Here is a 26,455-nt window from a genome sequence, read left to right on the forward strand (position 1 = left end):
TGAGACAATGAGAAGACACTGTGATATATAGGACTAAAAGGCTGAGACAATGAGAAGACACTGATATATACGACTAACAGGCTGAGACAATGAGAAGACACTGATATATACGACTAACAGGCTGAGACAATGAGAAGACACTGATATATACGACTAAAAGGCTGAGACAATGAGAAGACACTGATATATACGACTAAAAGGCTGAGACAATGAGAAGACACTGATATATACGACTAAAAGGCTGAGACAATGAGAAGACACTGATATATACGACTAACAGGCTGAGACAATGAGAAGACACTGATATATAGGACTAAAAGGATGAGACAATGAGAAGACACTGATATATAGGACTAAAAGGATGAGACAATGAGAAGACACTGATATATAGGACTAAAAGGCTGAGACAATGAGAAGACACTGATATATAGGACTAAAAGGCTGAGACAATGAGAAGACACTGATATATAGGACTAAAAGGCTGAGACAATGAGAAGACACTGATATATAGGACTAAAAGGCTGAGACAATGAGAAGACACTGATATATAGGACTAAAAGGCTGAGACAATGAGAAGACACTGATATATAGGACTAAAAGGCTGAGACAATGAGAAGACACTGATATATACGACTAACAGGCTGAGACAATGAGAAGACACTGATATATAGGACTAAAAGGCTGAGACAATGAGAAGACACTGATATATACGACTAACAGGCTGAGACAATGAGAAGACACTGATATATAGGACTAAAAGGCTGAGACAATGAGAAGACACTGATATATAGGACTAAAAGGTTGAGACAATGAGAAGACACTGATATATACGACTAACAGGCTGAGACAATGAGAAGACACTGATATATAGGACTAAAAGGCTGAGACAATGAGAAGACACTGATATATACGACTAAAAGGCTGAGACAATGAGAAGACACTGATATATAGGACTAAAAGGCTGAGACAATGAGAAGACACTGATATATAGGACTAACAGGCTGAGACAATGAGAAGACACTGATATATACGACTAACAGGCTGAGACAATGAGAAGACACTGTGATATATAGGACTAACAGGCTGAGACAATGAGAAGACACTGTGATATATAGGACTAACAGGCTGAGACAATGAGAAGACACTGATATATACGACTAAAAGGCTGAGACAATGAGAAGACACTGATATATACGACTAACAGGCTGAGACAATGAGAAGACACTGATATATACGACTAACAGGCTGAGACAATGAGAAGACACTGATATATACGACTAACAGGCTGAGACAATGAGAAGACACTGATATATAGGACTAACAGGCTGAGACAATGAGAAGACACTGATATATACGACTAAAAGGCTGAGACAATGAGAAGACACTGATATATAGGACTAACAGGCTGAGACAATGAGAAGACACTGATATATAGGACTAAAAGGATGAGACAATGAGAAGACACTGATATATAGGACTAACAGGCTGAGACAATGAGAAGACACTGATATATAGGACTAACAGGCTGAGACAATGAGAAGACACTGATATATAGGACTAAAAGGCTGAGACAATGAGAAGACACTGATATATAGGACTAACAGGCTGAGACAATGAGAAGACACTGATATATAGGACTAACAGGCTGAGACAATGAGAAGACACTGATATATACGACTAACAGGCTGAGACAATGAGAAGACACTGATATATACGACTAACAGGCTGAGACAATGAGAAGACACTGATATATAGGACTAACAGGCTGAGACAATGAGAAGACACTGTGATATATAGGACTAACAGGCTGAGACAATGAGAAGACACTGATATATAGGACTAACAGGATGAGACAATGAGAAGACACTGATATATAGGACTAACAGGATGAGACAATGAGAAGACACTGATATATAGGACTAACAGGATGAGACAATGAGAAGACACTGATATATAGGACTAAAAGGATGAGACAATGAGAAGACACTGATATATAGGACTAAAAGGATGAGACAATGGGAAGACACTGATATATACGACTAACAGGCTGAGACAATGAGAAGACACTGATATATACGACTAACAGGCTGAGACAATGAGAAGACACTGATATATAGGACTAACAGGCTGAGACAATGAGAAGACACTGATATATAGGACTAACAGGCTGAGACAATGAGAAGACACTGTGATATATAGGACTAAAAGGCTGAGACAATGAGAAGACACTGATATATATAGGACTAAAAGGCTGAGACAATGAGAAGACACTGATATATACGACTAACAGGCTGAGACAATGAGAAGACACTGATATATACGACTAACAGGCTGAGACAATGAGAAGACACTGATATATAGGACTAACAGGCTGAGACAATGAGAAGACACTGTGATATATAGGACTAAAAGGCTGAGACAATGAGAAGACACTGTGATATATAGGACTAAAAGGCTGAGACAATGAGAAGACACTGATATATACGACTAAAAGGCTGAGACAATGAGAAGACACTGATATATACGACTAACAGGCTGAGACAATGAGAAGACACTGATATATACGACTAAAAGGCTGAGACAATGAGAAGACACTGATATATACGACTAAAAGGCTGAGACAATGAGAAGACACTGATATATAGGACTAAAAGGCTGAGACAATGAGAAGACACTGATATATAGGACTAAAAGGCTGAGACAATGAGAAGACACTGATATATAGGACTAAAAGGATGAGACAATGAGAAGACACTGATATATAGGACTAAAAGGATGAGACAATGAGAAGACACTGATATATAGGACTAACAGGCTGAGACAATGAGAAGACACTGATATATAGGACTAAAAGGCTGAGACAATGAGAAGACACTGATATATAGGACTAAAAGGCTGAGACAATGAGAAGACACTGATATATAGGACTAAAAGGCTGAGACAATGAGAAGACACTGTGATATATAGGACTAAAAGGATGAGACAATGAGAAGACACTGATATATAGGACTAAAAGGCTGAGACAATGAGAAGACACTGATATATACGACTAACAGGCTGAGACAATGAGAAGACACTGATATATAGGACTAAAAGGCTGAGACAATGAGAAGACACTGATATATACGACTAACAGGCTGAGACAATGAGAAGACACTGATATATAGGACTAAAAGGCTGAGACAATGAGAAGACACTGATATATAGGACTAAAAGGCTGAGACAATGAGAAGACACTGATATATACGACTAACAGGCTGAGACAATGAGAAGACACTGATATATACGACTAAAAGGCTGAGACAATGAGAAGACACTGATATATACGACTAAAAGGCTGAGACAATGAGAAGACACTGATATATACGACTAACAGGCTGAGACAATGAGAAGACACTGATATATACGACTAACAGGCTGAGACAATGAGAAGACACTGATATATACGACTAACAGGCTGAGACAATGAGAAGACACTGATATATACGACTAACAGGCTGAGACAATGAGAAGACACTGATATATAGGACTAACAGGCTGAGACAATGAGAAGACACTGATATATACGACTAAAAGGCTGAGACAATGAGAAGACACTGATATATAGGACTAAAAGGCTGAGACAATGAGAAGACACTGATATATACGACTAACAGGCTGAGACAATGAGAAGACACTGATATATAGGACTAAAAGGCTGAGACAATGAGAAGACACTGATATATACGACTAACAGGCTGAGACAATGAGAAGACACTGATATATAGGACTAACAGGCTGAGACAATGAGAAGACACTGATATATAGGACTAACAGGCTGAGACAATGAGAAGACACTGATATATAGGACGACAAGAAATTCGTCATACCTATTCTCAGTAACTGTGTACACACTTACTTATTAGATCGTTTAAAATGTCAAAATCCTTTCTACTAAACATAGCTGTCAGGATAAGTGGACATATGGCTTCTGAAAGCTTAAAAAAAAAAAAAAAAATGGGTCATCTCAGTAAAACCAGAATGGAATTCCTGGTAATGTTGACAACAGTCAAGATGTTGAAGTCACCGAGTTGTGAAACCCGAGACTCTTAAACAGTGCTGAACTCAGTAAACTAAGAAGACGGCATGCTCTTTGACAAAGCAGTCAAGGCCTTGTTATTAAAACCTATTATTAGGTGTTAGGAAATGGTGTATACAATCTGAACTAAATGTTTAGGCTGTGTACAAAGCTATGGCCTATAGTAAAAATCTAGACGTGGAGCGCTCTGGCAAGCGTCGCTCGGCCTCGTCGTTCAGTCGCAGCCTTACACTGGAACTCTGACCGGGCTTCATGCCTCCAGCTCTTTTCCATGTCTCTTGAACTGCAGTAACACCTTCAGATTCCTCAGCTTCCCTTTAAAAAAAATGCTACACAGACGCCTCTTATTGGTCCAGCCCACAACACACCACCAGTTTCAGCCAATCAGCGCACCCCTACACTCCCCACTCCTAAAAAAAAAATTAAAAAAAACACTGAAGCGTAGAGCACGCCACTCCCCCCGCTGTCCCTCTTCCTCCCAGCCCCTAGATCACATCTCCTCTAGATCCACATCTGTTCTGAACCAAAACACTCGATTGACTATATTAGTCACTCAGCTACCCTCAAAACATAGCAGCCCCCCCCCCCTCTCCTCTCTTCCCAGTTAAAGTATGAGACAGATCCTCTCAACAACTAGCTCGGGTCTAACCCGTCAGACTGAACTTCAATCTTCCTCCCCACAGAATAGTTTAGATTATGCCAGACAGAGAGAGACACAGCGAGAGAGAGAGACAGAGACAGCGACAGAGAGAGAGAGACAGAGAGAGAGAGAGAGAGAGAGAGAGACAGAGAGAGAGAGAGAGAGAGAGCGACAGAGAGAGAGCGACAGAGAGAGAGCGACAGAGAGAGAGCGACAGCGACAGAGAGAGAGAGCGACAGAGAGAGAGAGCGACAGAGAGAGAGAGAGAGAGAGCGACAGAGAGCGACAGAGAGAGAGAGAGAGAGCGACAGAGAGAGAGAGAGAGAGAGAGAGAGACAGAGAAAGAGAGAGAGCGACAGAGAGTGACAGAGAGAGAGAGAGACAGAGAGAGAGAGAGAGAGAGAGAGAGAGAGAGAGAGCGACAGAGAGCGACAGAGAGCGACAGAGAGCGACAGAGAGCGACAGAGAGCGACAGAGAGCGACAGAGAGCGACAGAGAGAGAGAGAGAGCGACAGAGAGCGAGAGAGAGCGACAGAGAGAGAGAGAGAGCGACAGAGAGAGAGAGAGAGAGAGAGAGCTACCACGAAAAGACTTCCACCCTGCCACAATACAGCGGGTAAACGCAAGTATTTCCCGTGACTGTGCCTCAAAACCAAATGTTTTCCTGGCCCACCACTCCACCCTGGACTTGAACAGCCTCTATGACCAGGTCCACCTCTACAAGGCAGCAGTGCCCACCTTTGCCAGGACCCTAAAGGACATCGCTCTCAAACGTATCCCCAACACTTCACACAGGAGCAACAGATCAATAGACTCTCCACCCAGACACCCTCCCAGACCTGCAGGACCCCCTGGACCTACACATAGAGGACCCACGCCAAGAGGAATTACATCCAGACCACAGTACACCCAGACACATCCAGACCCCCACCCCAACCAATCAACACCCCCCACGTCAACCATGCCCACACCCCATTTAGGCCCCCTCAGATCAGACCTATGCCACTCCTGCCCACCCCATGCACCCCACCCCGCAAAGAGGGCCTCAACATGGAAGCCACACATACGCCCAGGTAGTGAGCGGGCAAACAGTCCCAACCCCCACTCACACTCGCCCAAGCCAATAGCATGTACCAGATGCTCAGCAGGCTCTGCTCACACTTACTGGCCTGAGGCCAAACCACACGACCAACAACATTGGACATTCTATGGAACAAAAGCCTTCACTATATCATCCTGGAATATCCAAGGTCTGAGGTCATCTGCCTTTGGCCTAAAGAGCAGAAACCCGGACTTCACCAAAGAAATCGGTAACACAGACATTGTCATCCTGCAAGAAACCTGGTATAGAGGAGACGGACCCACTGGTTGCCCTCTAGGTTACAGAGAGCTGGTAGTCCCATCCACCAAACTACCAGGTGTGAAACAGGGAAGGGACTCAGGGGGTATGCTAATTTGGTATAGAGCAGACCTAACTCACTCCATTAAATTAATCAAAACAGGAACATTCTACATTTGGCTAGAAATTCAAAAGGAAATTATCCTAACAGAGAAAAATGTCCTCCTGTGTGCTACCTATATCCCCCCACTAGAATCCCCATATTTTAATGAAGACAGCTTCTCCATCCTGGAGGGCGAAATCAATCATTTCCAGGCCCAGGGACATGTACTAGTCTGTGGCGACCTAAATGCCAGAACCGGACAAGAACCTGACACCCTCAGCACACAGGGGGACAAACATCTGCCTGGAGGTGACAGCATCCCTCCCACATATGCCCCCTAGGCACAACTATGACAACATAACCAACAAAAACGGGTCACAACTCCTGCAGCTCTGTCGCACGCTGGGTATGTACATAGTCAACGGTAGGCTTCGAGGGGACTCCTATGGTAGATACACCTATAGCTCATCTCTTGGCAGTAGTACTGTAGACTACTTTATCACTGACCTCAACCCAGAATCTCTCAGAGCGTTCACAGTCAGTCCACTAACACCCCTATCAGACCACAGCAAAATCACAGTCTACTTAAACAGAGCAATACTCAACCACGAGGCATCAAAGCCAAAGGAACTGAGTAACATTAAGAAATGCTATAGGTGGAAGGAATGCAGTTTGGAAACCTACCAAAAACAATTAGGCAACAACAAATTCAATCCCTTTTAGACAATTTCCTGGGTAAAACGTTCCACTGTAATAGTGAAGGTGTAAACTTGGCAGTAGAAAATCTTAACAGTATATTTGACCTCTCAGCTTCCCTATCAAATCTAAAAATCTCAAATAGAAAACCGAAGAAAATTAACAATAATGACAAATGGTTTGATGAGGAATGCAAAATCTAAGAAAGAAATTGAGAAACCTGTCCAACCAAAAACATAGAGACCCGGAAAACCTGAGTCTACGCTTCACTATGGTGAATCACTAAAACAATACAGAAACACACTACGGAAAAGAAGGAACAGCATGTCAGAAATCAGCTCAATGCAATTGAAGAATCCATAGACTCTAACCACTTCTGGGAAAATTGGAAAACACTAAACAAACAACAACACGAAGAATTATCTATCCAAAATGGAGATGTCTGGGTAAACCACTTCTCCAATCTTTTTTGGTTCTATAACAAAGAACAAAGAGCAAAAACATATACATGATCAACTACAGATCTTAGAATCAACTATTAAAGACTACCAGAACCCACTGGATTCTCCAATTACATTGAATGAGTTACAGGACAAAATAAAAACCCTCCAACCCAAAAAGGCCTGTGGTGTCGATGGTATCCTCAATGAAATGATCAAATATACAGACAACAAATTCCAACTGGCTATACTAAAACTCTTTAACATCATACTTAGCTCTGGCATCTTCCCCAATATTTGGAACCAAGGACTGATCACCCCAATCCACAAAAGTGGAGACAAATTTGACCCCAATAACTACCGTGGAATATGTGTCAACAGTAACCTTGGGAAAATCCTCTGCATTATTATTAACAGCAGACTCGTACATTTCCTCAATGAAAACAATGTACTGAGCAAATGTCAAATTGGCTTTTACCAAATTACCGTACAACAGACCATGTATTCACCCTGCACACCCTAATTGACAACCAAACAAACCAAAACAAAGGCAAAGTCTTCTCATGCTTTGTTGATTTCAAAAAGCCTTCGACTCAATTTGGCATGAGGGTCTGCTATACAAACTGATGGAAAGTGGTGTTGGGGTAAAACATATGACATTATAAAATCCATGTACACAAACAACAAGTGTGCGGTTAAAATTGGCAAAAACACACACATTTCTTCACACAGGGTCGTGGGGTTAGACAGGGATGCAGCTTAAGCCCCACCCTCTTCAACATATATATCAACGAACTGGCGCGGGCACTAGAAAAGTCTGCAGCACCCGGCCTCCCCTGCTAGAATCCGAAGTCAAATGTCTGCTGTTTGCTGATGATCTGGTGCTTCTGTCACCAACCAAGGAGGGCCTACAGCGCCTAGATCTTATGCACAGATTCTGTCAGACCTGGGCCCTGACAGTAAATCTCAGTAAGACCAAAATAATGGTGTTCCAAAAAGGTCGAGTCACCAGGACCACAAATACAAATTCCATCTCGACACTGTTGCCCTAGAGCACACAAAAACTATACATACCTTGGCCTAAACATCAGCGCCACAGGTAACTTCCACAAAGGTGTGAACGATCTGAGAGACAAGGCAAGAAGGGCATTCTATGCCATCAAAAGAAACATAAATTTCAACATACCAATTAGGATTTGGCTAAAAATACTTGAATCAGTCATAGAGCCCATTGCCCTTTATGGTTGTGAGGTCTGGGGTCCGCTCACCAACCAAGACTTCACAAAATGGGACAAACACCAAATTGAGACTCTGCACGCAGAATTCTGCAAAAATATCCTCCGTGTACAACGTAAAACACCAAATAATGCATGCAGAGCAGAATTAGGCCGATACCCACTAATTATCAAAATCCAGAAAAGAGCCATTAAATTCTACAACCACCTAAAAGGAAGCGATTCACAAACCTTCCATAACAAAGCCATCACAAACAGAGAGATGAACCTGGAGAAGAGTCCCCTAAGCAAACTGGTCCTGGGGCTCTGTTCACAAACACAAACACACCCTACAGAGCCCCAGGACAACAGCACAATTAGACCCAACCAAATCATGAGAAAACAAAAAGATAATTACTTAACACATTGGAAAGAATTAACAAAAAAACAGAGCAAACTAGAATGCTATTTGGCCCTACACAGAGAGTACACAGCGGCAGAATACCTGACCACTGTGACTGACCCAAAATTAAGGAAAGCTTTGACTATGTACAGACTCAGTGAGCATAGCCTTGCTATTGAGAAAGGCCGCCGTAGGCAGACATGGCTCTCAAGAGAAGACAGGCTATGTGCTCACTGCCCACAAAATGAGGTGGAAACTGAGCTGCACTTCCTAACCTCCTGCCCAATGTATGACCATATTAGAGAGACATATTTCCCCCAGATCACACAGATCCACAAAGAATTCGAAAACATATCCAATTTTGAAAAACTCCCATACCTACTGGGTGAAATTCCACAGTGTGCCATCACAGCAGCAAGATTTGTGACCTGTTGCCACGAGAAAAGGGCAACCAGTGAAGAACAAACACCATTGTAAATACAACCCATATTTATGCTTATTTATTTTATCTTGTGTCCTTTAATTATTTGTACATTGTGTATATGTGTATATATATATATATATATATATATATATATATATATAATATGACATTTGTAATGTCTTTACTGTTTTGAAACTGTTGTATGTGTAATGTTTACTGTTAATTTTTGTTGTTTTTCACTTTATATATTCACTTTGTATGTTGTCTACCTCACTTGCTTTGGCAATGTTAACACATGTTTCCCATGCCAATAAAGCCCTTGAATTGAATTGAAAAATTGAGAGAGACAGCGACAGAGAGAGAGAGAGAGAGAGAGAGAGACAGCGACAGAGAGAGAGAGAGACAGAGAGACAGAGAGAGAGAGAGAGAGAGAGACAGCGACAGAGAGAGAGAGAGAGACAGCGACAGAGAGAGAGAGAGAGACAGCGACAGAGAGAGAGAGAGAGAGACAGCGACAGAGAGAGAGAGACAGAGAGACAGCGACAGAGAGAGAGACAGAGAGAGACAGAGACAGAGAGAGAGAGAGACAGCGACAGAGAGAGAGAGACAGAGAGACAGCGACAGAGAGAGAGACAGCGACAGAGAGAGAGACAGCGACAGAGAGAGAGACAGCGACAGAGAGAGAGAGAGAGACAGCGACAGAGAGAGAGAGAGAGGCAGCGACAGAGAGAGAGAGAGAGAGACAGAGACAGAGAGAGAGAGAGAGAGAGAGCGACAGAGAGAGAGAGAGAGAGAGCAGACAGAGAGAGAGAGAGGCAGCGACAGAGAGAGAGAGGCAGCGAGAGAGAGAGAGAGAGAGAGAGACAGAGACAGAGAGAGAGAGAGAGCGACAGAGAGAGAGAGAGAGAGAGAGAGAGACAGCGAGAGAGAGAGACAGCGAGAGAGAGAGAGACAGCGAGAGAGAGAGACAGAGAGAGAGAGAGAGAGAGAGAGAGCGAGAGAGAGACAGCGAGAGAGAGAGAGACAGCGAGAGACAGCGACAGAGACAGCGAGAGAGACAGAGAGAGAGAGACAGCGACAGAGAGAGAGAGAGACAGCGAGAGCAGAGACAGCGACAGAGAGAGAGACAGCGAGAGAGAGACAGCGAGAGAGAGAGAGAGAGCGAGAGAGAGACAGCGAGAGAGAGAGAGAGAGAGACAGCGACAGAGAGAGAGCGAGAGAGAGACAGCGAGAGAGAGACAGCGAGAGAGAGACAGCGACAGAGAGAGAGAGCGAGAGAGAGACAGAGAGAGAGAGACAGCGACAGAGAGACAGAGAGAGAGACAGCGACAGAGAGAGAGAGAGAGACAGCGACAGAGAGAGAGACAGAGACAGCGACAGAGAGAGAGAGAGACAGCGACAGAGAGAGAGAGAGAGAGAGAGAGACAGCGACAGAGAGAGAGACACAGAGACACAGAGACACAGAGACACAGAGACACAGAGAGACAGAGAGACAGAGAGACACAGAGACACACAGAGACACACAGAGAGAGACACAGAGAGAGAGAGAGAGAGACACAGAGAGAGAGAGAGAGAGACACACACACACAGAGAGAGACACACAGAGAGAGAGATGAAGGAAACAGATTTGAGCGAGCTGCATCCTGCCCGACCAGAGTCACTGAATTCCACTGCATCTTTTAAAAATCGGTCTACATGACTCGGGTTCCTCGGTGGGTTCAACGTCTCAAGACAGAACCCCCGTGACCAGGGGGTTACCCACCTGTTGCTTACCCCTGCATGTGTACAGTGGTGTCTAAAAACACTATTTTGCTCAAAATGTGTGAACTTTACTGCATTTATAGTAGGGATATCGCTTTACAATATATATATATATCTAGATAGATAACTAAAAGGACCTAGCACTTGTGTCCATCTGCCCCACCCCCATCCCGCACTGATGCAATTGGACTAGTCAGCATTGGCAAAGCATTAGTCACCCAGCCACCCCAACCCCCCTCCCATCCATCCCGCTCAAGGCGCTTCAGGTTCCCTAATTGTACCTTCTCCCAAATGGCACCCAATCCATCCCTCTGGTCAATATGCACTATTATAGAACGTGGGGTTCCATTTGGGACTAAGCCTATAGGAGGTACAGAGAGACACCTGGTGTTCTGGAACATCCTCTGAAGGGTTCCAGAATGCTACATGACCTTCCAGAGGCACTGACAGACTGAGACTGTACCTCGCTCACAGAGGGCCTTTGAGTGGAATCAGACCTGCCTGTCCGTTAGGGAATAAGGACCTCTCGGTGTAGGCCTGAGTGTATGAGGGAAGGTGCAGGAATATAGATGACCCAGTAAGGCCACAATCTAAAACTTTATAACAAGTGATTTTGGTTCAAATCTCCTACTTTTCAGAATGAATTGTCACCAAAAGCCCCACCTTCTCAGCTCACTGGTCACCATAGCAGCACGTGCTCCAGCAGGTATATCTCACTGGTCACCATAGCAGCACGTGCTCCAGCAGGTATATCTCACTGGTCACCATAGCAGCACGTGCTCCAGCAGGTATATCTCACTGGTCACCATAGCAGCACGTGCTCCAGCAGGTATATCTCACTGGTCACCATAGCAGCACGTGCTCCAGCAGGTATATCTCACTGGTCACCATAGCAGCACGTGCTCCAGCAGGTATATCTCACTGGTCACCATAGCAGCACGTGCTCCAGCAGGTATATCTCACTGGTCACCATAGCAGCACGTGCTCCAGCAGGTATATCTCACTGGTCACCATAGCAGCACGTGCTCCAGCTGGTATATCTCACCAAAGCCAATTCCTCTTTGGCTGCCTTTCCTTCCAGTTCTCTGCTGCCAATGACTGGAACGAACTACAAAAATCTCTGAAGCTGGAGGCTCGTATCTCCCTCACTAGCTTTAAGCACCAGCTGTCAGAGCAGCTCACAGATCACTGCACCTGTACATAGCCCATCTGTAAACAGCCCAACCAACTACCTCATCCCCATAGTGTATTCATCTATCTTGGTCCTTTGCACCCCAGTATCTCAACTTGCACATTAATCTTCTGCACATATACCCCTCCAGTCTCTATCACTCCAGTGTTTAATTGCTATACTATAATTACTTCACCACCATGGACTATTTATTGCCTTACCTCCCTTATTTACACACACTGTATATAGACGTTTTCTTCTATTGTGTTATTGACTGTATGTTTGTTTTATTCCATGTATAACTCTGTGTTGTTGTTTGTGTCGCACTGCTTTGCTTCATCTTGGCCAGGTTGCAGTTGTAAATGAGAACTTGTTCTCAACTTGCCTACCCGGTTAAATAAAGGTGAAATAAATCAAATTAAAAACATTAAATACACAGAATATGTTCTTAACTGACTCGTTAAATTAAAAGGGTAATATAAAAAAAAAAGTTTAAAAAAAATTCAAGAAATGTTTTTAAAAAAGACTATGGGAGACGAAATGGAGCTCAGCTGCATCCTGTTTCCATTGATCATCCTTGATGTGTCTACAACTTGATTGTAAAAAAAAGGCACATGACAGCCCACTTGGAGTTTGCCAAATGGCACCTAAAGGACTGACCATGAGAAACAAGATTCTCTGGTCTGATGAAAGCAAGAATGAACTCTTTGGCCTGAATGCAGAGCGTCACATCTGGAGGATAAGTAATCCTTCTCACCCCCCCTAAAAGATTTAGATGCACTATTGTAAAGTGGCTGTTCCACTGGATGTCATAAGGTGAATGCACCAATTTGTAAGTCGCTCTGGATAAGAGCGTCTGCTAAATGACTTAAATGTAATGGAGGAAACCTGTCACCATCCCTGCGGTGAAGCATGGTGGTGGTGGCAGCATCATACTGTGGGGATTTTTTTCACCGGCAGGGACTGGGAGACTAGTCAGGATCGAGGCAAAGATTAACGGAGCAAAGTACAGAGCGATCCTTGATGAAAACCTACTCCAGAGCCCTCAGGACCACAGACTCAGGTGAAGGTTCACCTTCCAACAGGACAACGACCCTAAACACACAGCCAAGGCAATGCAGGAGTGGCTTCAGGACAAGTCCTTGAGTGGCCCAGCCAGAGCCTGGACTTGAACCCGATGGAAACTCTCTGGAGAGACCTGAAAAGAGCTGTGCGGCGACCCTCCCCATCCAACTTGACAAAGCTTGAGAGGAACTCTCCAAATACAGGTGTGCCAAGCTTGTAGTGTCATACCCAAGAAGACTCAAATCTGTAGTCGGTGCCAAAATGTGCTTCAACAAAGTACTGAGTAAAAGGTCTGAATACTTTAGCAAACATTTCTATAAATATATGTTTTGGACGTCATTACGGGGTAATTGTGTGTAGATTGATGAGGGAACAAATGTTAATTCAATTTAGAATAAGGCTGTAACGTAACAAAATGTGGAATAAGTCAAGGGGTCTGATACTTTCTGAAGGCACAGTATATCCCAGAAGACGGAGACGCAAAACTCGGCCCTTTTAAAAAAGGTTTAAAGAAGAAGCAGAAGGAGGAATGTATGAAGGCTGTGTAGATTCACCAAGACCATGTCAACGAACTCTGTGGGAACTGCAAGGCAAGCAGAAACCTCTGTACTATCTTGGTTAAATAAAAGCCTGGCGGCGTGTCGTTTGAAGATGGGTTTTTTTTTTGTCTTCATTTTAGCCCTACAGGAAATGTGGCTTATGTTTCAGAGAATGTTTGAAGACATCGTCACAGAAAGTAGTGTGTGTGTGTGTGTGTGTGTGTGTGTGTGTGTGTGTGTGTGTGTGTGTGTGTTCTGAGCAGTAGACAACTGCAGTAACCCTTTCAGAGCTGCAGCTGAAATCTTAATGAAGATGTACTCAAAATCGTACCAGGAGGTACTTTCCCCAAAACATCAGACAATTACAACACAGGTCATAGTGAATGGCCTAACCCGGTCCACTTAGCACGCATTCACTACCACCTAACCCGGTCCACTTAGCACGCATTCACTACCACCTAACCCGGTCCACTTAGCACGCATTCACTACGGCCTAACCCGGTCCACTTAGCACGCATTCACTACGGCCTAACCCGGTCCACTTAGCACGCATTCACTACCACCTAACCCGGTCCACTTAGCACGCATTCACTACGGCCTAACCCGGTCCACTTGCACACATTCACTACCACCTAACCCGGTCCACTTAGCACGCATTCACTTAACCCGGTCCACTAGCACGCATTCACTACAGCCTAAAAAAAAATCCACTTAGCACGCATTCACTACCACCTAACCCGGTCCACTTAGCACGCATTCACTACCACCTAACCCGGTCCACTTAGCACGCATTCACTACGGCCTAACCCGGTCCACTTAGCACGCATTCACTACCGCCTAACCCGGTCCACTTAGCACGCATTCACTACCACCTAACCCGGTCCACTTAGCACGCATTCACTACGGCCTAACCCGGTCCACTTAGCACGCATTCACTACCACCTAACCCGGTCCACTTAGCACGCATTCACTACGGCCTAACCCTATCCACTTAGCACGCATTCACTACGGCCTAACCCGGTCCACTACCACCTAACCCGGTCCACACATTCACTACCACCTAACCCGGTCCACTTAGCACGCATTCACTACCACCTAACCCTATCCACTTAGCACGCATTCACTACCACCTACCCCTATCCACTTAGCACGCATTCACTACGGCCTAACCCGGTCCACTTAGCACGCATTCACTACGGCCTAACCCGGTCCACTTAGCACGCATTCACTACGGCCTATCCCTAACCACTTAGCACGCATTCAGTACGGACTAACCCTATCCACTTAGCACGCATTCACTACGGCCTAACCCTATCCACTTAGCACGCATTCACTACGGCCTAACCCTATATAGTGCACTACTTTTGACCAGGGCCTATAGGGCACTGTTTTATTGCAGTATGTTGGAATAGGTTGCCATTTGGGACACGTGCGTTTGAAGCACACTTGGCACACCAGTGGAGTTTCCAAATGACCAGGGGGACCAATAGAGGGGAAACGGCCAACACGCAGACATTCCAGCGAGATCTATTGCTAAATCGTCGTTGGTATAAAACGCAGACTTCTCTCCCTTCTGGCTGTCACCAAGTATTCCCGACTCCCGACACTCCCTTGCGCTTACACACACATACGTGTTGTTGCTGCATGGAACCTGTGAATGGTAACACACCCCCCCCCCCCAAAAGAAGACATCTTGTAAGGCAATGTGTATATTCAAAATCGTCAGGTAGCCTGATATCCATCTGCAAAATAGAGGTTGGCCTTTTAGTTACAGCAACAGATGCCACAACGAGGGAATTCTCAACCAAAACGGCTGAATCAGTGGGAAAGAACCTAGAGCCCGCAGATGGGAGTTACGTCCTCTTTCCTCAGTTCTTTCCTTCCTACTACCATTCAGAGGGACGAAGTTCACAACCAAACAGGAAAAAAAAAAAGAAAGAAAACACATGAAGCTCTCGAAGGCTAAAATGTGACTGATTTGATATGAGAAGCGGTAAAAATGGCACGTACCATGGCAGCATTCGTCCGAAGCGTGTCCAGGGAGAGCGGGAGACCATGAAGCCTATGATCGGGTCCGTCACAGCATCCCAGGCCCTCCCCACAAACAGGATGATCGATGCATAGAAGGGGTCCAACTTGAGGGAGGAGGAGAAGAGAGAGAGAGAGAGAGAACAAGGTTAGAGATATGGATGAATGGTTAGAACTAAAAAAGGACCAGGCTGGAAACAGGTCCAACTGAACCGACAGAGGTGGCTCATTTGAAGCATAAAGCGGCCATGTTGAGTCGGTCCTGTGGGCTACTGAACGTTTAAACAGGAAACCACAAGATTACAAAAGACTATGTCTAGAGAGCCCAAGGAGATGACTCCATGAATCCCTACCACCTGTTCAGGGAGGTTACACTTAAACGTGCACTGTGAAGAAACCGCTTCGCCATTTCCTGGTTTCTAAAATTCAAACAATTTGCGTCACAACAAGCAAGTTTAGAGAATCACTGTACCATCTAAACCGCTGTGAAATATAACTTTTCAGAACCAAAAATATTGTTGGTTAAGCTGGTGTTCAAAACCCGAGAACAGGAAGCATAGAAATAGTGGACAGAACAGATCTATGACTTCTTAGAGACTTGTTTTCAGCAAGAATTACAGATCTATAACTCATATTTCTATGTGAATTTAGTCAGTCCCCCCAAAAAAAATTGCCTCTTCATCACTGATCTCAGCAGTCGGGTGAGGGAGTTGGACGCCATCTTGCCCTCAACAACCAGATCAACATCAAAATTCTACTTAAGCAAGAGCGGAGTCAGTCTAGCCGACTGTGCTCCCCAGGCCAGAGGAGTCAGTCTAGCCGACTGTGCTCCCCAGGCCAGAGGAGTCAGTCTAGCCGACTGTTCTCCCCAGGCCAGAGGAGTCAGTCTAGCCGACTGTTCTCCCCAGGCCAGAGGAGTCAGTCTAGCCGACTGTTCTCCCCAGGCCAGAGGAGTCAGTCTAGCCGACTGTTCTCCCCAGGCCAGAGGAGTCAGTCTAGCCGACTGTTCTCCCCAGGCCAGAGGAGTCAGTCTAGCCGACTGTTCTCCCCAGGCCAGAGGAGTCAGTCTAGCCGACTGTTCTCCCCAGGCCAGAGGAGTCAGTCTAGCCGACTGTTCTCCCCAGGCCAGAGGAGTCAGTCTACTCAACCTCCCAAGCTCTGGCTAAGCCTCTGTGAGCACTTTGATCCAGTAAGGTCACAACACACCACTGAGTTAATGACTACAAAAACAACTTAATAAGGTGCCATTTGGGACTCAGATTCTCTATACACACACTACATCCCCGGGCCAGAGGAACCAGCCTACACCCCCGGGCCAGAGGAACCAGCCTACACCCCCGGGCCAGAGGAACCAGCCTACACCCCCGGGCCAGAGGAACCAGCCTACACCCCGGGCCAGAGGAACCAGCCTACACCCCCGGGCCAGAGGAACCAGCCTACACCCCGGGCCAGAGGAACCAGCCTACACCCCCGGGCCAGAGGAACCAGCCTACACCCCCGGGCCAGAGGAACCAGCCTACATACGGCAGGTAATCTAGGTGATACAGCACTGTTTCTAAATAAAGAAATGCTAGGAGAATAAAATAGGCCAATATAATTGTTTTCTTGTTTTGTTTCAGCCTGAGGGCATCTGACTAAGATCGTTCTATATTCCTGACCATCTGAAAAGACCACGGTACATTAGTCTTTATGATCTCTGAGGAATTTACACTCAAGTTGGGAGTCGAGAACCCGAACACCATTTGAGATAGCAGGACCCGTCACTATTCTGCTGGCACTTGCTCTGACAAGCCCTGTCAGATCTGTGAACACTAGGAGGGGGTAGGTCAGTGAAATGGTGATGGGTCCCAAATGATACCCCATTTCCTATACGGCGCACTTACTTTTGACTAGAGCCCTATGGAATCCTATTCCCTATATAGTGCACTAATTTTGACCAGAGCCCTATGGAATCATATTCCCTATATATAGTGCACTAATTTTGACTAGAGCCCTATGGAATCCTATTCCCTATATAGTGCACTAATTTTGACCAGAGCCCTATGGAATCATATTCCCTATATATAGTGCACTAATTTTGACTAGAGCCCTGAATAGAGAGTAAGGATGCTACTGACTGTAGACTCACCTGTGCCACATCCAGTAGGTATATCTGGAGGAAGAAGCCCAGCGCACAGCCTGTGATCTGATAGGGCGCTCCTCCCACCGCGTAGCACAGCTTGTTGCATATGGACAACCTGTCGCACTGCTCACGCTGGGATAGACAGGGGGGGAAAAAAAGGAGTTCATTACCAACAAGTTGACATGTTTAGCAGTTTAGTTTGTTAGGATCCACATTAAAAAAAAGGTTATAACCCTGAAGGAGCTGCGAATGTTGCATTAATTAATTCCTTAAAAAAAAAAAAAAAAAAGTTTCATGCAATAGCTTAGGCCCTGAATGCCAGTCTGTTGTATCAATGGGGTTTGCTACTGCAAAGCAGAAACAAGATGGCACCCGGGGTTCCACAGAATGGATTGATGCAATAATGAGTCTTGTTAAAAAAATAAAAAATAAAAAAAAGTTTCACATCAGACACCAACTGAACTTTGTTGCAGTCTGACCCTCAACAGAGTCACAAACCAACAAATAACTAAACAGCTCTAATAGAGGGAATTCTAGACAAAGTAGGGATGGGGTGGGGGGGGGATACAGTATTGTTACGGCAATATTTTTTAAAGATATAATAAAATAATTCTTCAAAAACCATACGGTATAGCACTTCCTATACAGTGCCTTGCAAAACATTAATCCCGTCTTGTGTTTTCCTATTTTGTTGCATTACAACATGTAATTTAAATGTTTTTTTATTATTTGGAATTCATGTACATACACAAAATATTCAAAATTGGTGAAATGAAAAAATAATAAAAATAAGAAATTCAAAACAGAATAGTGGTGAGTGCAAATGTATTCACCCCTTTGCTATCTGTTCTGAAGCAAGTGGCACCATGAAGACCAAGGAGCTCTCCGAACATGTCAGAGACAAAGTAGTGGAGAAGTACAGATCATGGTTGAGTTATAAAAAAAAATATCCGAAACGTTGAACATCCCACAGAGCACCATTAAATCCATTACCAAAAAAAAATTGAAAGAATATGGCACCACAACAAACCTGCCAAGAGAGGGCCACCAAGCAAAACTCACGGACCAGGCAAGGAGGGCATTAATCAGAGAGGCAACAAAGAGACCAAAGTAACCCTGAAGGAGCTACAAAGCTCCACGGCGGAGATTGGAGTATCTGTCCATAGGACCACTAAGCCGTACACTCCACAGAGCTGGGCTTTACGGAAGAGTGGCCAGAAAAAAGCCATTGCTTAATGATAAAAATAAGCAAACATGTTTGGTGTTCACCAAAAGGCATGTGGGAGACTCCCCAAACATATGGAAGAAGGTACTCTGGTCAGATGACTAAAATTAAGCTTTTTGGCCATCAAGGAAAACATTGTCTGGTGCAAACCCAACACCTCTCATCACCCCGAGAACATCATCCCCACAGTGACGCATGGTGGTGGCAGCATCATGCTGTGGGGATGTTTTTCAACTGCAGGGACTGGGAAACATTGTCAAAATCGGAGGAATGATGGATGGCACTAAATACAGGGAAATTCTTGAGGGGAACCGGTTTCAGTCTTCCAGAGATTTGAGACTGGGACAGAGGTTCATCTTCCAGCAGGACAATGACCCTAAGCATACTGCTAAAGTAATACTCGAGTGGATTAAGGCGAAACATTTAAATGTCTTGGAATGTCCTAGTCAAAGCCCAGACCTCAATCCAATTGAGAATCTGTGGTATGACTAAAAGATTGCTGTACACCAGGGGAACCAATCCAACTTGAAGGAGTTGGAGCAGATTTGCCTTGAAGAATGGGGAAAAATCCCAGTGGCTAGATGGGGCATGTCTCTATAAGCTTGGCACAAGAGACTTGCAGTTGTAATTGCTGCAAAAGGTGGCTCTACAAAGTATTGACTTGGGGGTGAATAGTTATTCTAGTTATTACTTATTCCAGGTTGTAAGGCAACAAAATAGGAAAAGTGCCACAGGGAATGAATACTAAGCCATTGTATTTGTCTTCATGAAATGGTAAGCCAACATGATTGTAGCACTTATTTCCATGACTGATTAGAAGTTGTTTTCCATGACACCAATTCGCAATTCATACAGAAAAGTAATACATATAGAGTTGTAAATATATTGCTAAGTATGGTGAAACTATTGTATTGTAAGTTCCCTGGCAATTCCCAGCCCTACTACAAAGATGATCAAACTAACTGGACAATGTGACAATAGCTTGAAAGAATTAGTGCCAAGGTGCATAAACTTATGTAGAAACACACTGGAAAGAAGAAAACTTCCTAGAAAATACAGGAACCCTGGGAAGAAACGTAGAGAGAAGAACCTGGCTTTGAGGGATGGCCAGTCCTCTTCTGGCTGTGCTGGGGGATAATGAGAGTACATGGCCAGATCGTTCTTCAAAGATGTTCAAATGTTCATAAATGACCAGAAGGGTCAAATAATAAAATCACAGCAACTTATTTGCAGAGCTAAGCCTAAGTATGATTGGATCTAGGGTCTCTTTGGCTTAGCATTTAGCAGGCTCTCTTTATAATGGTGATAGGGGGGGGGGTAATTCTGCTTAGCAGCCTAATCGAAAACAGTCTCTCTCCCATCCCTCCCTCCCTCGTCTGTTTTACTCAAGAGTTCTGGTTTCCAGATCTACCATCCAGCTACAGAACAGGAGGACCAGGGCAGGGACGGGGGCTATAGAACAGGAGGACCAGGGCAGGGACGGGGGATACAGAACAGGAGGACCAGGGCAGGGACAGGGGCTACAGAACAGGAGGACCAGGGCAGGGACAGGGGCTACAGAACAGGAGGACCAGGGGATACAGCACAGGAGGACCAGGGGATACAGCACAGGAGGACCAGGGCAGGGACAGGGGCTACAGAACAGGAGGACCAGGGCAGGGACGGGGCTATAGAACAGGAGGACCAGGGGTATAGAACAGGAGGACCAGGGCAGGGACAGGGGATACAGCACAGGAGGACCAGGGCAGGGACAGGGGCTACAGAACAGGAGGACCAGGGCAGGGACAGGGGCTACAGAACAGGAGGACCAGGGCAGGGACAGGGGCTACAGAACAGGAGGACCAGGGCAGGGACAGGGGCTACAGAACAGGAGGACCAGGGCAGGGACAGGGGCTACAGAACAGGAGGACCAGGGCAGGGACAGGGGCTACAGAACAGGAGGACCAGGGCAGGGACAGGGGCTACAGAACAGGAGGACCAGGGCAGGGACAGGGGCTACAGAACAGGAGGACCAGGGCAGGGACAGGGGCTACAGAACAGGAGGACCAGGGCAGGGAATCTAGGACAGAGAGGCATTTTGTCACGAGACGGTCCCACGACAGCGTGAGAACAATGTAACCCAATTATTCTCTCTGTCCCCACAGGTTGTAGACTGGAACCTTTCCCACCTCGATACCAATCACCCTGTCTGCATCTCAAACGGTACCCTATTCCCCATACATAGTGCACTACTTTCATATCAATTCCCTGGCATGAGTGACCTGACAGACTGCCTCCAGAATGGCACAGTATTCTCTACATCACTCTATGGAGCCTGGTCAAAAGTAGTTGGAGGCTGGTCAAAAATACAAAAACAGCCAGACTGCTTAGTGTGTCTCCTCACAGGGTTGTCACAATCCCCTGGCGAGAACGAGGGCCTTTCTGCACTTCTCTGGCAGGGAACTTCGCCAGGTTGGCTAGCCAGCTTGAAAGGGAGCCCTCAACGTTTGTCAACCAATAGGCAGTCAGGAGCACAGGCACCCACACCCTCCGCCTAAGCCAATGAAAAGGTCTCTCTGTGGCCGCCACCCAGTTTGTGAGCATCCTGATTGGTGGGATCTGAGACGTCACCTCATTCACACATAGGGGGGGGAAGCACTGGGTACTAAGAACTGCAGGGAACATAAAAGTTGATTTGTGCCCGGGTCCCAAATCAATCCTTATCCTCTGCTAGACTAAGTGGAGTTGCCAACACATCTAGATTTTCAGGGAAAGTTCACAGGCCATAAAACAAATTCAAAATAAAACAACTCCTTGAGAATCTGTGTCTATTATTGTTTGTACTTTGGATCTGGTTAGACACGAGTCACTGTGTGACCATAAACGTCAGATAACCAAGGCTGTTGACGCACCAACACATTCTTTCAGTGACAACTTGTTGTTCTGACTGAAAAAGGATCCTCTCCTAAGCCTAGGCTAACCACAGGGACATTAAGGCATCTTTCACAGTGTTGTGGACTGACTCACTGACAATATACAATAACTGGCCAAACACTAGGTTTTAATTCAGGTCAAACACCAATGGTATTGCACAAGTGTAACGGATGTGGAATGGCTAGCTACTTAGTGGTTGTGCGCGCTAAATAGCGTTTCAATCAGTGACGTCACTTGCTCTGAGACCTTGAAGTAGTGGTTCCCCTTGCTCTGCAAGGGCCGCGGCTTTTGTGGAGCGATGGGTAAACGATCCTTCGAGGGTGAGACTGTTGATGATGTGTGAAGAGGGTCCCTGGTTCATGCCCGGGTATGGGCATGAACCAAACTGTTTGGGCATAGACCTGGAAAATATAACAGAACTTTGCAGGCTAACTCCTCCCCCTTTGGCAGTTCTACCTTGATGGAACATGTAGTTGGAGATGTAAATCTCAGAATTTTTGGTAGCCTTCCTGAGCCAGGATTCAGACAAGGCAAGGACATCAGGGTTGGCAGAGTGTACTAAAGCACTGAGTAAAACAAACTTAGGGAGGAGGCTTCTGATATTAACATATGCAAGGCTTTTACGGTTACAGAAGACAACAAATGAGAGCGCCTGGGGACACGCAGGGTCTGGGTTAACAAACCTGTCTGTCTGGAATGTGGGCATACACTTGTAAAGGAGTTAAATGAATTGGGTACTGCAGAACATGGTCATCAAACTTGTACTGCAATAGCTAAACCTTCCTGTGCAATCAACCTCTAGAAAAGAGTGTGCAATAACCCAGGGCTCGACCTTAACCCAGGGCTCGACCTTAACCCAGGGCTCGACCTTAATTGGCCGGGACAAGAAAAATAAGTCTGACAAGGAGAATATAGACTGAGGATGCGATGTGTTGCTCACTGTCAACTCCCAATCTCTTCACGGAGACACTGTCTATCAGTGCGTAGGCTTCAAGTGGCCTATAGAGATTAGGCGGAAATGAATTGAGCTGCAAGTGGCTCAACTTAAGTCTCTCATCCCGTGTCCTGCAGTTTTACCTTCATTTTCAGATGTGTGTAGCCTACTCTTGTCAGTGTGATCTCTGGCAGATCGAAGTGTAAATAAAATGTTTCGACAAGCATCAAAAGCTGGTCAAAGGGGCACCAGACAAGCTGGTCAAAGGGGCACCAGACAAGCTGGTCAAAGAGGCACCAGACAAGCTGGTCAAAGAGGCACCAGACAAGCTGGTCAAAGAGGCACCAGACAAGCTGGTCAAAGGGGCACCAGACAAGCTGGTCAAAGGGGCACCAGACAAGCTGGTCAAAGAGGCACCAGACAAGCTGGTCAAAGGGGCACCAGACAAGCTGGTCAAAGGGGCACCAGACAAGCTGGTCAAAGGGGCACCAGACAAGCTGGTCAAAGGGGCACCAGACAAGCTGGTCAAAGGGGCACCAGACAAGCTGGTCAAAAAGGCACCAGACAAGCACCCCATCGGTCCCAACACCACCCAACCTTGAACCAGTTGCTAAAAAAGCCAGTATAGGAGGATAAGACAATTCATTCCGACCAGGAAAGAAGCGTTTATTTCTGCGTGCAGTTTGAAGATAGTGCAACAATGCAAGTTATCAACTAACATCATTACACAACTATCGGTTAGGCATTTTTTTTTAACGTTAAGGATCCCCCAATTTTTTTTTTTACGATTCACATCTCTAGTATACACCAAAATCAAGCATGGAAGCGCTCATTCAAACTTTAGAAGAAATCACAGCTTCAGCCCGGGTGAAATGACACGTAGCCTCGCTGCTTGTGTTCGCTACATCGAGCAAGACGCTCCTCTGACACGGCGTAGACTACTCCTATATGTTTCCAACCCCCAAAAGCCACATTACAATTCATATATATCCGAGGGGACGGACGTAAAGTCTAATATATATATATTGCCTAAACCGCATAGCTATTTATAATCACTTATATAACCTACGCTATTCTCAATAGGTTTTTCAAAGCAAAAAAGCATCCTTGCCGTAAATAGCTATAGCTAATCATTTTCAATGAATTTTCAATGAATAAAGGGACGACAGGACGGGGTTTGGTGCTCGCCTTGCGGAATGTAATTGAAACGTGGTGGCTGCTGTCATCAAAGCCGGTGGAAATAAAACTGATTATAGTTTATCATCAATAACTAGACTAATTGATTAGGCTGAACGTATAAAAAGTTTGACGTGAGAATGTTGACAAACCGATCCATCTCTTTGGAATCGCCGTTCAATCAAAGCCGTCTTCCTCTCCAGTTTAGTTCAGGTTGTACATTCATGCATACACATTTACTGCTAATATTGTTGTTCATAAAACTATACATTAATCAACTTACCTTCCCAGCTAATTTGACCACATCTGGGTTGACCGGTTTATTCGTTAATAAACTATTGTTGGAATATTGATCGGCGCCTTCTCCTTTTGCCATCACTTTACGGATAAATAACAGTTTGAAAAACAAATATTATACTTAAAAAAAAAAAATGTAAACGTCGTCTTAAAACACAAATCGGTTACACCTTGTGAGATCCGTTCAGACTACACATGTGAAAGTTTACGACTAGGAGTGGGCCATGATGTAGCAGTAGGACCCCGCCCCTTACCGGTCAGGATGATTTAACCCCGCCCACAAAGCTGGCGGAGACCCAGACCAAGTTTTAAAATGGAATTTATGTAACCTTTATTTAACGAGGAAAGTCAGTTAATAAAGAACTAATTCCTATTTGCAAATGACGACCTACCAAAAGGCCTCCTGCGGGGACGGCGGATTAGATTAAAAATATATTAAATAAAAATATAGGACAAAACACATCACGATAAGAGATACAACGCAACACTACATAAAGAGAGACCTAAGACAACAACACAGCGTGGTAGCGGCATGACAACAACAACATGGTAGCAGCACAAAACATGGTACAGACATAATTGGCCACAGACAACAGAACAAATGGCAAGAAGTTAGAGACAACAATACATCACGCAAAGCAGCCACAACTGTCAGTAAGAGTGTCCATGATTGAGTCTTTGAACGAAAAAATGAAGAGATAAAACTGTCCAGTTTCAGTGTTTGTTGCAGCTCGTTCCAGTCGCGCAGTGAACTGAAAAGAGGAGCAACCCAGGGATGTGTGAGCTTTGGGGACCTTTAACAGAATGTGACTGGCAGAACGGGGGTTGTAATGTGGAGGATGAGGGCTGCAGTAGATATCTCAGATATTAGAAGCTAAGGAAATATTATCATACTGTTCATAGATTGTGTAACACAGGAGGTTGGTGGCACCTTAAATGGGGAGGACAGGCTCGTGCTAATGACTGGAGCAGAATTGTTTATTAAATATAACCTTTATTTAACAAGGCATGTCAGTTTAAGAACACATTCTTATTTACAATGACAGCCTAACAGTGGGTTAACTGCCTTTTTCAGGAGCAGAACATCCGATTTTTTTTATCTTGTCAGCTCGGTTACTAGTCCAACACTCTAACCACTACGCTACCTGCCGCCCCAAAAAAATGGTGAAATGGTATCAAACACATCAAACACATGGTTTCCAATGGACATGGACTGAAATGTTTGTCCGTTCTAACACATTTATCCTGGTAATGCAAAACATGTACGTGTGTTTTAAGATATAGCAAATAGGTCATCTCAAAAGATCACTACATACAACTACACACTACGAACCAGAGATACCACGTACCCCGGGGTCTGGCCGAATACAAACTGTAAACGATACAGCAACGTTGATGTTTTCGTGAACATTCTCTGCAGTAGAGCAAGTAGATGGTGAGCTGCATACAGCCTTGTGATTCTGTGTGCAGGTAAACGTTCTATTTGTTAATGGTCAGTGGCAACTGGTTATGATGTGAAGGGTATGTTCCCGAGCTATGCACATATACACTAGTAAGGCTCCCGACTGGTGCTTGTGGTCTAAGGGCACTGAATGTCAGTGATAGAGGCATCACTACAGACACTGGTTATATTTCTGTGGGTATTTTTTCTTAAAACTGCATTGTTGGTTAAGGGTTTGTAAGTAAGCAATTCACTGTAAGGTCTACCTACACCTGTTGTATTCGGCGCATGTGACAAATACATTTTAATTGATTTAATTTGGTTCGATCCCGGGCTTCATCACAACCGGCCATGATCAGGAGTCCCATAGGGCGGTGCACAATTGGTCCAGAGTCATCCTGCTTAGGAGAGGGGTTTTGCCGGGAGTAGGCCGTCATTGTAGAATA

General features: G+C 45.0%; 1 pseudogene; it reads right to left on the bottom strand.

Moving 5' to 3' along the window:
• LOC118379976 (sodium-dependent lysophosphatidylcholine symporter 1-B-like) overlaps nt 1-24,784 on the bottom strand; it is a 49,669-nt pseudogene extending 24,885 nt beyond the window's left edge.
• Between the last annotated feature and the right edge of the window lie 1,671 nt (nt 24,785-26,455).

The sequence above is a fragment of the Oncorhynchus keta genome, chromosome 19, assembly GCF_023373465.1.
Source record: "Oncorhynchus keta strain PuntledgeMale-10-30-2019 chromosome 19, Oket_V2, whole genome shotgun sequence".
Taxonomy (NCBI): Eukaryota; Metazoa; Chordata; class Actinopteri; order Salmoniformes; family Salmonidae; genus Oncorhynchus; species Oncorhynchus keta.